We start from the raw sequence: 15366 nt of genomic DNA on the forward strand, positions 1-15366 counted from the left end.
GGATATACAGTTGGCAGAGAATATCCCTATTATCTGTATGACGACGTTGTAAAGAGACACAAGATGGGGGATTTACAGTAGGCAGAGAATATCTCTATTATCTGTATGACGACGTTGTAAAAAGACACAAGATGAGGGATTTACAGTCGGCAGAGAATATCCTTATTATCTGTATAACGACGTTGTAAAGAATAGTAATCCACAAATTGAAGTAACAGTTATTCACCAACTAGAATAATAGTAATCCACTGATTAAAGTAATAGTAATCCACCGACTTGAATTATAGTAATCCACTGACTAAAGTAATACTAATCCACAGACTAGAACTATAGTAATCCACTGAATAAAGTAATACTAATCCACCGACTATAACTATAGTAATCTACTGACTAAAGTAATAGTAATCCACCGACTATAACTTTTGTAATCTACTGACTAAAGTAATAGTAATCCACCGACTATAACTATAGTAATCCACCGACTATAATTATAGTAATCCTCTGACTAAAGTAAAAGTAATCCACCGACTAAAGTAATAGTAATTCACTGACTATAACTATAGTAATCCTTTGACTAAAGTAATAGTAATCCACCGACTATAACTATAGTAATCCTCTGACTAAAGTAAAAGTAATCCACCGACTATAACTATAGTAATTCACTGACTAAAGTAATACTAATCCACAGACTAGAACTATAGTAATCCACTGACTAATGTAATAGTAATCCACCGACTATAACTATAGTAATCCACTGACTAAAGTAATAGTAATCCACTGACTAAAGTAATAGTAATCCACTGACTAAAGTAATAGTAATCCACCGACTATAACTTTTGTAATCCACTGACTAATGTAATAGTAATTCACCCACTGTAACTATAGTAGTCCACTGAATAAAGTAATACTAATCCACCGACTATAACTATAGTAATCTACTGACTAAAGTAATAGTAATCCACCGACTATAACTATAGTAATCCAACTAATCCACTATAGTATTATTCAACAACTTGAATAATAGTAATCCACCGATTAGAACTATAGTAATCCACTGATTGAAGTTACAGTTATTCACCAAGTAGAATAATAGTAATCCACTGATTGAAGTTACAGTTATTCACCAAGTAGAATAATAGTAATCCACTGAATTCAGAAAGAGTAATCCACCACGTAAAGTAAAAGTAATGTGTTTAATTTATTTCATTTTTAAACAACAATAACCAAGTTCTGAAACTACATTACATTTTTTCGAGGTTGGTTCAAGTATTGTGTGTATGATTAGCGGTTTAACGAGCTTTTCTCTTTGCCTTTAATTTAATAAGAAGACGAAAAGACATTCACAAGAGTTCGTATTAAGAGGGAGTCCTAAATGTACTAATTATATAAACTTGATTATATTTTGTTCCATACACGATAAGTATTGGTAGACCTTCAATTACTTAGAGCTCTATTTGGCTTACATTTTACTTAAATGTGTGGTTTTATTTAAAGAAACGTTTCCGTTAGTAGAGTTTTCATAGAAAAACTAAAAATCTCCTAACTTTTTAGCGTCAGTTTAATTTTTGCACAAGTCTATTGCACCAGTTATCTGCTCTTTCATTCAATTCTTTTTTTGTGAAAACGTTTCGTTGCAGAATTTTTAACCTGTTCAGTGCCGATCGATGACACAGTGCCACGGACGAATTAATTCGTTCTCAATAATACCTAACTTCAACGAAAGATGTCAGCACCATACATGCATTTGCCCTACTTACAAATTGTTTCACTTTCGATCCAAAATGGCGTCGCGAAAAAAGTTACAAAATGAAGAAGCATTAGAGTTGTAGTGTAGCAGCCAAAATACTTGGCAGTCAACAGGTTAATACAGTTGAAACCTGTCACGAAGAATGTTTAAAATAAAGTTTAAATTACTATTACATGAAATCTTAAGGTTAAGTTACAGTTATATAAAAAATTACAAGTTAAATGTATGTAAACAATCACACAACATTAGATATCAAAACTGAATCAAAATTTTAACAGAAATAAAGTGTAGATTAAATCTATATTATAAACCATGAGTAAATCAAAATAATATTAGAAATCGAGACTAAATCACAAAAAGGTATAAGAAACCAAACTAAATCAAATGTGCATCACAAAGTGAGTCTAAATGAAAACCTTATCAAAAGTCAAGTCGAAACTCAGATAACAACTCCAAATCGAAAGTTTAAAAATAAAAAAAACACAAATAGTTGTGAAAATAATAAGGTTAACAGATCGGGTAGTTGTGTGAATTTGTCCTTTTCCATATCGATTCGTACACTTATTTACAACAAGAAATCTCTTTCTCAGTCACGTTATTCAGTAAGAACCGTATGGTAATATGAAAACATAAATATAAATGGTATATAAATTAGTTTAGTTTAGACTTTCCATTGGTTTCTTTAAAAATCGAATATTTCTGGAATTACATTTGATTGTTTGTTTGTTTTTTGAATTTCGCACAAAGCTACTCGAGGGCTATCTGTGCTAGCTGTCCCTAATTTAGCAGTGTAAGACTAGAGGGAAGGCAGCTAGTCATTACCACCCACCGCCAACTCTTGGGCTACTCTTTTACCAACGAATAGTGGGATTGACCGTCACATTATAACGCCCCCACGGCCGAAAGGGGGAGCACGTTTGGCGCGACGGGATTCGAACTCGCGACCCTCAAATTACCAGTCTCACGCCTTAACACGCTTGGCCATACATTTGATATTATTTACATATACTGCAGGAAGTACATTCAATATTCCTTCATTATGTCGAGAAATTAAGATTTCTGTTCTACCATTATTTGTGTACACTTATTGTTTCGAAAGAATTTACTTACTTTTCTTTCTTCGTTATTAGTTTTTTGTTTTTTTTCGCGGATGAACAAAACGAAGTAATTTTTGTAAACTTAACATTATTCTCTTTACGTTGAAACTTTGAACAAAGCAGGAAATTCTTTCTCCAAGATTCTAACCTTTTTAATTGAGTTTCTTCAGACCTATAAAGTATTTATCTTATAATGAGAAAAGCTATTTATTTTGCTGTGATCAGAAAAGATGGAGTATGTCGTTATCATAGCAACTGTTACTTAGCAACTACTTCTGTAACATGGCTAGGGTGATCAGTTTGAACGTGTGGACCTCGAGTTTGAATCCTGTCACCGAATGTGCTCGTCTCTTCATTTGTGGGTGGGGGTTATAATGTAATAATCATTCCCCTTATTCGTTGGTAAAGAGCAGACCAAGAGTTGGCGGTAGATGGAGTTGCTTTCAAAATTAAGAACAATTAGTGCAAGTAACTTACATGTAGCTTTGTGTGATATTAAAAACACTACGAACCAAATACACTTATAGAGAAATACAATATTTTCATAATAAGATAGAAAACATCGAGATATATGTAAGAAATCTGGCCTACTATATAAAACTAATTTCAAGAATTATTTTGTTCTAGCTTTAGATTTCATGTAATAACCTTTAAAAGATGATTTACAGATAATGCTAACCCCTAAATACTTCCATTAACACAGTCCCTTGATAATTGTGACAGAAACATTCTGGTAGAAAATACTATTCGAAACAAAAAACGAGTCATTATTACGTTTAATATTTATCATTGTAGTAGTCTATGTTTTAGTTAAAATATCTACAATGCACTATCTGCGCTGAGTCCATCGCGATGAGTCGAACCACGAATTCTTGATTTACGTATCAAGACAAGCCTAATTATCCCTTACGACAACACTAATATCTTTTTACATTTAAACTAACATAACTCGTAGCCTAATAAGTAGAGCAGTTTGATAGTTTCTGAATTTTTTTTATTTTAAACAAGGTTTACCATTTGTTGCAATGAACGCAACTAGGAGAGAAACATAGTGTTAACAGTGTAACTGAAACTAGAGAAACATAGTGTTAACAATGGAACTGAAACTAGAGAAACATAGTGTTAACAATGGAACTGAAACTAGAGAAACATAGTGTTAACAGTGTAACTGAGACTAGAGAAACAGTGTTAACAGTGTAACTGAGACTAGAGAAACATGGTGTTAACAATGTTACTGAAACTAGAGAAACAGTGCTAACAATGGAACTGAGGCTTGAGAAACATAGTGTTAACAATGGAACTGAAACTAGAGAAACAAAGTGTTAACAATGGAACTGTGGCTTGAGAAATATAGTGTTAACAATGGAACTGAAACTAAAGAAACATAGTGTTAACAATGGAACTGAAACTATAGAAACATAATGTTAACAATGGAACTGAAACTAGAGAAACATAGTGTTAACAATGGAACTGAAACTAGAGAAACATAGTGTTAACAATGGAACTGGAACTAGAGAAACATGCTGTTAACAATGGAACTGATGCTTGAGAAACAGTGTTAACAATGGAACTGAAACTAGGGAAACATGGTGTTAACAATGGAACTGAAACTATAGAAACATGCTGTTAACAATGGAACTGAGGCTTGAGAAACATAGTGTTAACAATGGAACTGAAATTAGAGAAACAGTGTTAACAATGGAACTGAAACTAGAGAAATCGATAAAGTTCTTTAATGAGTCAAGAAACATCAGTAGTTTTAACAATGGCACTGAGACTAGTGAAACCGCTAAGGTTGTTTGCTGACTCAAGACACATGAGTAGCTGAAACAATGGAAGGAAATGTTAAGATTGAACTAACCATACGGCCCCTTAATGCAATAAGAGAAACCATGACAACAAAACCTATTGATTACTCAGGTTTGAGACGGATGTTCTGTTAGTATAAAAGCGACTGTGTTTAGGTACATATAATTGACGTTATATGTTTATACAGCCTGTGTTATTAAAGTTTAATACGGCTTGGGGACAGGTGTCCACTCCACAGGGCATGTATTACTGTCTGACTATCTAATAGCTCGAATATTACGTTGTTACTGATTAAAAACTTGCAAACAGATAATTTCTTCAAACGTGTAGGCTCAGTGTAGCATTAATTTACTTTTATGATTTATTGATTTGCATAAATTTAAACTTAGTTTCGACACTCGCTGTGGAATTAATTTCGTCTTTCTTATGACCCTCTTTATGTATCCTATAACCATCTTTGTGTATCCCACAACCCTCTTTGTGTATCCTACAACCCTCTTCTGCTAATAACAGATTATAATATAATTCATTTTAATGCTATATATTATCAGATTACGTTTATCTAACGCGAAATAGAAGTCACTGGCTCATATTACTATGGAATGAACCTTACTCTGACATCGAAATGTGTCCTCTAGCGGATATAAAACACGTGTCAAGAAATAAGAAGGTTACTAAGCAGTGCATATAGAAACTATTTATGATCAAGAATCGATCTGTCCCCTTTCGGATTTACGGGTTCGATTCTCCACGTGAAACACAGCAAGCAGCCTAAGGTAACCTAGCTCTGGAACAAACACCGATGTTTATTTTACCCGGTTAACCTTTCCAAACGTTCTTTAATTCCGTTGTATTGATAGCGTGTTTAGTGATACTAATAACACTTTATTAACACTATTATTACCTGTACGTATAACTGAGTTTAAGTCGTTACTTCTTTGTAATTAGTATGATAATTAGAACTTGTTTAACATTCTCGTTTGTTGCTGACTAGAAAGTTAGGCCTTTTAACTCGCAGTCTGTAGGTTGTCCACTTAAATCCCATGATCCCAGTGGTTGTCCTTCCCGAATCAAAATAATTAATTATAATAACCCAAAACCTCGCGGTGGGTGTTTTTATGCTGCTGCCTTCCTTTATTCTATCACCACTGACTCGGAACGACTGGCTGTTTGTTTGTTTTAAATTCGCACAAAGCTATTCGAGGGCTATCTGTGCTAGCCGTCCCTAATTTAGTAGTGTAAGACTAAAGGGAAGGCAGCTAGTCATCACCACCCACCGCCAACTCTTGGGCTACTCTTTTACCAAGAATAGTGGGATTGACCGTAACATTATAACACCCTCACGGCTGAAAGGGCGAGCATGTTTGTCGCGACGGGGATGCGAACCCTCGACCCTCAGTATTACGAGTCGCACGCCTTAACACGCTTGGCCATGCCGGGCCCACAACTGGTTGAAAGTACAAAAAACAAATGAACTTATTTGTTGCCAGTTTTAACTAGAAGTTTGTTATGCAAATTATTAAATTTGAGAAATATAAAATCCCAGTTGTACGGCTTTCTCACGTGTGATTGTTAGTAAACTTAACAACCATTCCGTTTAATGCCAAAACTTGAAAAATAAAATACGTAATTTATTATCCGTTCATCATTTCATTTTTATTGCTAAAATCTGTCCAGCAAATATTTTTTAAAAATGTCTGTCTTATATATGTAAAGGGTGAACTAGAAATAATGATTCCAACTACATGACATGACTGGACCGGTAGTAAAACATAATTCGAAAGAGCTGCTTTTGTAGTAACGACAAAATATTGTAATTAGAGATGTACTCGCAAGGGGAGAACATTCAACGTTTCCACAACAGATTGTATTCCCCCCTGACATTCCTGGAATGAACCAACTAGAAGCACGTTATTAAAATTACTGGGTAACAATGTAGGTGACGGAATCAGTAAAAAAAAACCAGTAGGACGAAGTGACCGTCACGTTATTCTAGGTAACAACGTAGGTGACGGAATCAGTAGAACGAAGTGACCGTCTCGTTATTTTGGGTAACAATGTAGGTGACGGAATCAGTAAAAAAAAAAACAGTAGGACGAAGTGACCGTCACGCTATTCTGGGTAACAATGTAGGTGACGGAATCAATAACAGAAAAACCAGTAGAACGAAGTGACCGTCACGTTATTCTGGGTAACAGTGTAGGTGACGGAATCAGTAAAAAAACCAGTAGAACGAAGTGACCGTCTCGTTATTCTGGGTAACAATGTAAGTGACGGAATCAATAAAAGAGAAACCACTAGAACGAAGTGACCGTCACGTTATTCTGGGTAACAATGTAGGTGACGGAATTAGTAAAAGAAAAACCAGTAGAACGAAGTGACCGTCACGTTATTCTGGGTAGCATTGTAGGTGACGGAATCAGTAAAAGAAAAACTAGTAGAACGAAGTGACCGTCTCGTTATTGTGGGTAAGAATGTAAGTGACGGAATCAGTAAAAGAAAAACCAGTAGAACGAAGTGACCGTCACGTTATTTTGGGTAACCATGTAGGTAACGGAATCAGTAAAAAAAAAACCAGTAGAACGAAGTGACCGTCTCGTTATTCTGGGTAACAATGTAGGTGACGGAATCAATAAAAGAAAAACCAGTAGAACGAAGTGACCGTCACGTTATTCTGGGTAACAATGTAGGTGACGGAATCAGTAAAAGAAAAACCAGTAGAACGAAGTGATCGTCACGTTATTCTGGGTAACAATGTAGGTGACGCAATCAGTAAAAGAAAAACCAGTAGAACGAAGTGACCGTCTCGTTATTCTGGGTAACAATGTAGGTGACGGAATCAATAAAAGAAAAACCAGTAGAACGAAGTGCTCGTCACGTTATTCTGGGTAACAATGTAGGTGACGGAATCAGTAAAAGAAACACCAGTAGAACGAAGTGACCGTCTCGTTATTCTGGGTAACAATGTAGCTGACGGAATCAATAAAAAAAAAACCAGTAGAACGAAGTGACCGTCTCGTTATTCTGGGTAACAATGTAGGTGACGGAATCAATAAAAGAAAAACCAGTAGAACGAAGTGACCGTCACGTTATTCTGGGTAACAATGTAGGTGACGCAATCAGTAAAAGAAAAACCAGTAGAACGAAGTGCTCGTCACGTTATTCTGGGTAACAATGTAGGTGACGGAATCAGTAAAAGAAACACCAGTAGAACGAAGTGACCGTCTCGTTATTCTGGGTAACAATGTAGGTGACGGAATCAATAAAAGAAAAACCAGTAGAACGAAGTGACCGTCTCGTTATTCTGGGTAACATTGTAGGTGACGGAATCAGTAAAAGAAAAACCAGTAAAACGAAGTGACCGACACGTTATTCTGGGTAACAATGTAGGTGACGCAATCAGTAAAAGAAAAACCAGTAGAACGAAGTGACCGTCTCGTTATTCTGGGTAACAATGTAGCTGACGGAATCAATAAAAGAAAAACCAGTAGAACGAAGTGACCGTCACGTTATTCTGGGTAACATTGTAGGTGACGGAATCAGTAAAAGAAAAACCAGTAAAACGAAGTGACCGACACGTTATTCTGGGTAACAATGTGGGTGACGGAATCAATAAAAGAAAAACCAGTAGAACGAAGTGACCGTCACGTTATTCTGGGTAACAATGTAGGTGACGCAATCAGTAAAAGAGAAACCAGTAGAACGAAGTGACCGTCTCGTTATATTGGGTAACAATGTAGGTGACGGAATCAGTAAAAGAAACACCAGTAGAACGAAGTGACCGTCACGTTATTCTGGGTAACAATGTAGGTGACGGAATCAATATAGTATTAACAGTTACTGTAACGTTAGTAGTGGTTAATGGACTAAGTAATATTTTCCATTGCTAAAGAAAAACTGTAGAAGCGGACTACTTAGTATCCGTTGTTAGAGATGAAACCATAGAAGTGGACTATCTATTATTCTCAGTTGTTAAAGAATAAACTGTAGAAATGGGCTATGGTGTACTCTCCTATGTTAAAAAGGAACTGTAGAAGCGGGTGATATAGTTCTCTGTTAGTATCTGTTATTTTTGTTATTTTATCAACAAAATTGTTTCTGTTATTTTTATTTCATCAACAAAATTGATTATGTTATGTTTGTTATGTCAGCAACTAAATTGTTTATGTTATGTCATCAACTAAATTGTTTCTGTTATTTTTGTTATGTCATCAACTAAATTGTTTCTCTTTATTATCAACAAAATTGTTTCTGTTATTTTTGTTATGTCATCAACTAAATTGTTTATGTTATGTCATCAACTAAATTGTTTCTGTTAATTTTGTTATGTCATCAACTAAATTGTTTCTCTTTATTATCAACAAAATTGTTTCTGTTATTTTTGTTATGTCATCAACTAAATTGTTTATGTTATGTCATCAACTAAATTGTTTCTGTTGTTTTTGTTATGTCATCAACTAACTTGTTTCTCTTTATTATCAACAAAATTGTTTCTGTTATTTTTGTTATGTCATCAACTAAATTGTTTCTCTTTATTATCAACAAAATTGTTTGTTATGTTTGTTATGTCATCAACTAAATTGTTTCTCTTTATTATCAACAAAATTGTTTGTTATTTTTGTTATTTCATCAACAAAATTGTTTCTGTTATGTTTGTTATTTCATCAACAAAATTGTTTATCTTTATTATCAACAAAATTGTTTCTGTTATTTTTGTTATTTCATTAACAGAATTGTTTCTGTTTATCATCAACAAAATTGTTTCTATTATTTTCTCAACAAAATTGTTTCTGTTATTTTTGTTATTTCATCAACAAAATTGTTTCTGTTATTTTCTCAACAAAATTGTTTCTGTTTATCATCAACAAAATTGTTTCTGTTATTTTCTCAACAAAATTGTTTCTGTTATTTTCTCAACAAAATTGTTTCTGTTTCTCATCAACAAAGTTATTAGTTTATTATCAACAAAATTGTTACTGTTATGTTTATTATGTCATCAACTAATATTGTTTCTGTTATGTTTGTTATGTGATCAACTAAATTGTTTCTGTTATGTTTGTTATTTCATCAACAAAATTATTTCTGTTATTTTTGTTATTTCATCAACAAAATTGTTTTTTTCTTATTTTATCAAAAACATTGTTTCTGTTATTTTTATTATGTCATCAACTAAATTTATTCTGTTATTTTTATTATTTCATAGAAAGACGAGAAAATTTCGTTTATTTTGTGATTTCTCAAAACTTTCAAAATTATTTTAATAATCCAGTCGTCATTACCATATTTTGACTTTTTTATTCCTGTGTAACGTGAAGTTTAGAAAAGACTGCGTTACTTTTAGTATTGTCTGTAGTGACTAAACCGACAACGCGTGTTACTGAGACCTTGATACACGATAACCTGGCAGTTGAGCTTTGTTTATTTCAACAGTCACCTCAGAAAGTAATCTAACTACGTTCAGGTACGTTTTCCCGAGTTTCACAAATTACATTATTGAGTTCGTGAACCATCATACCTACGAAAAAATGCTCATGCGATGTTAGTGTCATCTAGTGGACGGGTATTAAAGTGCTCATGAATACTAATGGCTTGGGAAAGAATAGACATACAGTTTAAAAACAAATGAAATACTAAAACTCTTTCTTTCTCTGTATCTCAGAACGGCTGGTATGAGTACTAACAGTTTTAATAATAGGGAGAGAACAACGTTTTGACCTTCCTAGGTCATCTTCAGGTTAAGAAAGGTTCTCACCAGCCGTTCTTAGATTCATTCTCATTTCAAGTGGGGTTCTCGTCATGTTTCGTTAGATAATTATTTACTTAACGTAAGTTGCGATATATCCTATATTACTTTTTGTATTGTAAACAGAAAATTCATTAAACTAAATATTATTGTAAATGATACACAAATTTACAAAAGATAAATGAATAATATTTCAGAGACACTGAGAAGCAGCCCAGCGTATTCTGTATATTCACTGAAACAGCCGTATTATCTTCCTTCCTGTACAGTTGAGGTAACGTACTTATCTAGGAGTAACGTTTTACACATCACAATATTTCTTACACATTACTTTACACAGTTGTAAGAATCTCTAATTAATGTCTTAAACATGTGGCTTACTTTAAATGGAAACTGAAACCTAATTATTTTTTTAAAATTATTATGCATTATATAGCATTATATATGTTGATTCGCTTTCTCTGTAAAATATATATATGTCTAGTCGTTTGTATGTGTGTATGTATATATGTTTATATATATGTATATGTGTGTATGTATATATGTGTATATATGTATATGTGTATATGTATATATGTTTATATATATGTATATGTGTGTGTATGTATATATGTTTATATATATGTATATGTGTGTATGTATATATGTTTATATATATGTATATGTGTGTATGTATATATGTTTATATATATGTATATGTGTGTATGTATATATGTTTATATATATGTATATGTGTGCATGTATATATGTTTATATATATGTATATGATGCATGTATATAATAATATATTGTGTATATATGTATATGTGTGTGTATGTATATATGTTTATATATATGTATATGTGTGTATGTATATATGTTTATATATATGTATATGTGTGCATGTATATATGTTTATATATAACACTGCACCTGGAGTGGTCACAGGTATAGCTATAGAGGTCACAGTTATAGCCCTCCACTTACAGGAGTCACAGGTATAGCTACAGGGTTCACAGTTGTAACCTTCCAGCATTTGAAACAGATTATTTTGTTTCACAAGTTCTTCCATTGTTTTAGATAAAAAACGAAAAACTGAAAGTTGCTTAAACTAAAAAATAAAACTATCAGCGTGTAAGACAGTCTATTTTCTGTGATAAATATTATTCAATAACATTCCATATTAAAACTATCAGCGTGTAAGACGGTCTATTTTCTGTGATAAATATTATTCAATAACATTCCATATTAAAACTATCAGCGTGTAAGACAGTCTATTTTCCGTGATAAATATTATTCAATAACATTCCATATTAAAACTATCAGCGTGTAAGACAGTCTATTTTCTGTAATAAATATTATTCAATAACATTCCATATCAAAACTATCAGCGTGTAAGACAGTCTATTTTCTGTAATAAATATTATTCAATAACATTCCATATTAAAACTATTAGCGTGTAAGACAGTCTATTTTTTGTAATAAATATTATTCAATAACATTCCATATTAAAACTATCAGCGTGTAAGACAGTCTATTTTCTGTAATAAATATTATTCAATAACATTCCATATTTTTGTACTTAAAACAGTTTATGTTCTGTCATAGAGATTGTTAAAAGTAGTTTTCTATTAATAACTTGTTTCACAAGAATTTGGTTTCACGATTTTAATGTTAACACTAAAGATTGGACGAAACTACTTCGTTGTTATTATTATAAGATCTGTTCAGTGGCCCACCAGTAAAATTCACTTGATAAAATTTAAGACGTTAAAATGTTAACAAAGATCTGTTAAACGAAAGACGAAAACAGTTATAAAATGAAAGATAAAATATGAACCCGAACGCAGATTAGAGGACAAACGAAATGTTAACACGAGGTATACAAATAATAACATTTCTTTCATATCTATTTCAGGAAATGTTGAAATGTGTATACACTAGAGAAACAATAAACCTTCATATGCACAGACGTGTACACAGTTGGATTCATATACATATTAATATAAATATTTGAGTGTCACGCTCTTTCAATATATCAGTATGACTTTTTCTCTTTACACGAGAACAAAATGATGTTCATTACTGAAGAAACGACTGAGAAAACAAATGTCGAACATGGTAGCTAAGCACGTACATGTTACTATTAGACTTGCAGGAGTTTTATAGCTACGAGACTGTTTGATAGTGAATAAGACAGAAGAACTGACGTAGTATATCCCAGAAAAATAAACTACTTATCAGTCGTTGTTTGGTACTCTTGTTATTATAATAATGTAAATAATGAATTATATATGTGACGCCCTCTTGTGTCGTACGTCACAGATCATTGTTAACACCTCTGGTTGTAATTTGTTTTTTTTTTATAAGTAAAGTTATACTGGTTAAAACTAGTAATGAAAATTGTATCTGGAAGTCCATAAAAAGTTTTAGAAACATGATATATTTACTTTTACTATGAAACTGACCTCTTCCAATTGACCAGATGTAATAGCTGTTTTTATATTTAAGGTCCTACCTAAAGGTCCTCATTGTTATTAGTTCAATTATTTTACCCTCGTTCTCAACTTGTGGAATAGAGAAATAAGCCTAGCAAAAACTATTAAAACAAGCAGTTTCAACTAATTTCTTGTTGTTTCTTTATTTCCTTTAGGTTTTTAATTTAAAATGTGGTTTAATTATTATTTCTTATTTCGTGCCAAATACATAATTCGTTCCCACGCTGGGTGGATTATGGTCTAGAACTGCCTCAGCCAATTAGTTTATTCACTCCCATACTGGGTGGATTATGGTCTAGAATTGCATCAGCCAATTAGTTTATTCACTCCCACACTGGGTGGATTATGGTCTAGAACTACCTCAACCAATTAGTTTATTCACTCTCACGCTGTGTGGATTATGGTCTAGAACTACATCAGCCATTTAGTTTATTCACTCCCACACTGGGTGGATTATGGTCTAGAACTGCATCAGCCAATTAGTTTATTCACTCCAACACTGGGTGGATTATGGTCTAGAACTGCCTCAACCAATTAGTTTATTCACTCTCACGCTGTGTGGATTATGGTCTAGAACTACATCAGCCAATTAGTTTATTCACTCCAACACTGGGTGGATTATGGTCTAGAACTGCATCAGCCAATTAGTTTATTCACTCCCACACTGGGTGGATTATGGTATAGAATCACGAGAGCTTACTATCGGTAATACAGTTAAAGTATTCCTTGTAAACGTCAATAATCCCTGAAGTTATATTTATCGTATAATAATGTCGAAACGTCGTCTGTGTATCTGTATTAATTTTATTAAATTAATAATCAGCACTTGATAAACAGAAATACCTCTCTCTCTAAAACACAGTAAAAACTACTTACTTTGGAAAAGATTGAAGAAACACAGTGTAATTAGAAGAGCGGGGAATCTACACCATCTTTTTCTTGTCATCTTGACGATAAAGTTAGTGAGTGGACGTGCAGTTCAGTCATTCGTGTTCCAAACCTTTTCACCACCTGTAGCCAACCAACTTTTGAAGATATCAGTTCACAGACCAACCTCTTGTGTCAGTAATGTGTGAAATGGAAGACAGCGAACGTTAAAGTAAGGGAATGGACGATGATCGTCGCTGATGTAGTTTACGTCCATATTACTGACTGGAGTCTTCACCCAGCAGTAGCTATGTAGATACTGATGCAGCTACTCAACGTCAGGATTGTACGACGTGAATCTTATCTTCCATTAAAAACAGACCTGTCTTGCGCATGCGCTGTACGTGGGTTGGAAAATTCGATGCAGAAAACTAACGTGCCTCGTCGTTCAAAAATACCTTATTAGATAATACGGTGTTTTGTGTACTTGTCACCTTGACAGCCGTACGTAACGGAGAGAGGTATTAGATAATACGGTGTTTTGTGTACTTGTCACCTTGACAGCCGTACGTAACGGAGAGAGGTATTAGATAATACGGTGTTTTGTGTACTTGTCACCTTGACAGCCGTACGTAACGGAGAGAGGTATTAGATAATACGGTGTTTTGTGTACTTGTCACCTTGACAGCCGTACGTAACGGAGAGAGGTATTAGATAATACGGTGTTTTGTGTACTTGTCACCTTGACAGCCGTACGTAACGGAGAGAGGTATTAGATAATACGGTGTTTTGTGTACTTGTCACCTTGACAGCCGTACGTAACGGAGAGAGGTATTAGATAATACGGTGTTTTGTGTACTTGTCACCTTGACAGCCGTACGTAACGGAGAGAGGTATTAGATAATACGGTGTTTTGTGTACTTGTCACCTTGACAGCCGTACGTAACGGAGAGAGGTCTGTACGGTGTTTTGTGTACTTGTCACCTTGACAGCCGTACGTAACGGAGAGAGGTATTAGATAATACGGTGTTTTGTGTACTTGTCACCTTGACAGCCGTACGTAACGGAGAGAGGTCTGTACGGTGTTTTGTGTACTTGTCACCTTGACAGCCGTACGTAACGGAGAGGAGGTATTAGATAATACGGTGTTTTGTGTACTTGTCACCTTGACAGCCGTACGTAACGGAGAGAGGTATTAGATAATACGGTGTTTTGTGTACTTGTCACCTTGACAGCCGTACGTAACGGAGAGAGGTATTAGATAATACGGTGTTTTGTGTACTTGTCACCCTGACAGCCGTACGTAACGGAGAGAGGTATTAGATAATACGGTGTTTTGTGTACTTGTCACCTTGACAGCCGTACGTAACGGAGAGAGGTATTAGATAATACGGTGTTTTGTGTACTTGTCACCCTGACAGCCGTACGTAACGGAGAGAGGTATTAGATAATACGGTGTTTTGTGTACTTGTCACCTTGACAGCCGTACGTAACGGAGAGAGGTATTAGATAATACGGTGTTTTGTGTACTTGTCACCTTGACAGCCGTACGTAACGGAGAGAGGTATTAGATAATACGGTGTTTTGTGTACTTGTCACCTTGACAGCCGTACGTAACGGAGAGAG

At 34.1% G+C, this 15366-nt stretch overlaps 1 pseudogene across 1 annotated transcript in view; it reads right to left on the bottom strand.

Moving 5' to 3' along the window:
- LOC143238108 (neuronal acetylcholine receptor subunit alpha-7-like) overlaps positions 1-14037 on the bottom strand; it is a 121772-nt pseudogene extending 107735 nt beyond the window's left edge. Inside the window, exon 1 of the transcript XR_013020408.1 lies at positions 13750-14037. The product of XR_013020408.1 is annotated as a neuronal acetylcholine receptor subunit alpha-7-like (transcript). The remainder of the gene's footprint in view (positions 1-13749) is intronic.
- Between the last annotated feature and the right edge of the window lie 1329 nt (positions 14038-15366).

Source organism: Tachypleus tridentatus, chromosome 2 (assembly GCF_004210375.1).
Source record: "Tachypleus tridentatus isolate NWPU-2018 chromosome 2, ASM421037v1, whole genome shotgun sequence".
Lineage (NCBI taxonomy): Eukaryota > Metazoa > Arthropoda > Merostomata > Xiphosura > Limulidae > Tachypleus > Tachypleus tridentatus.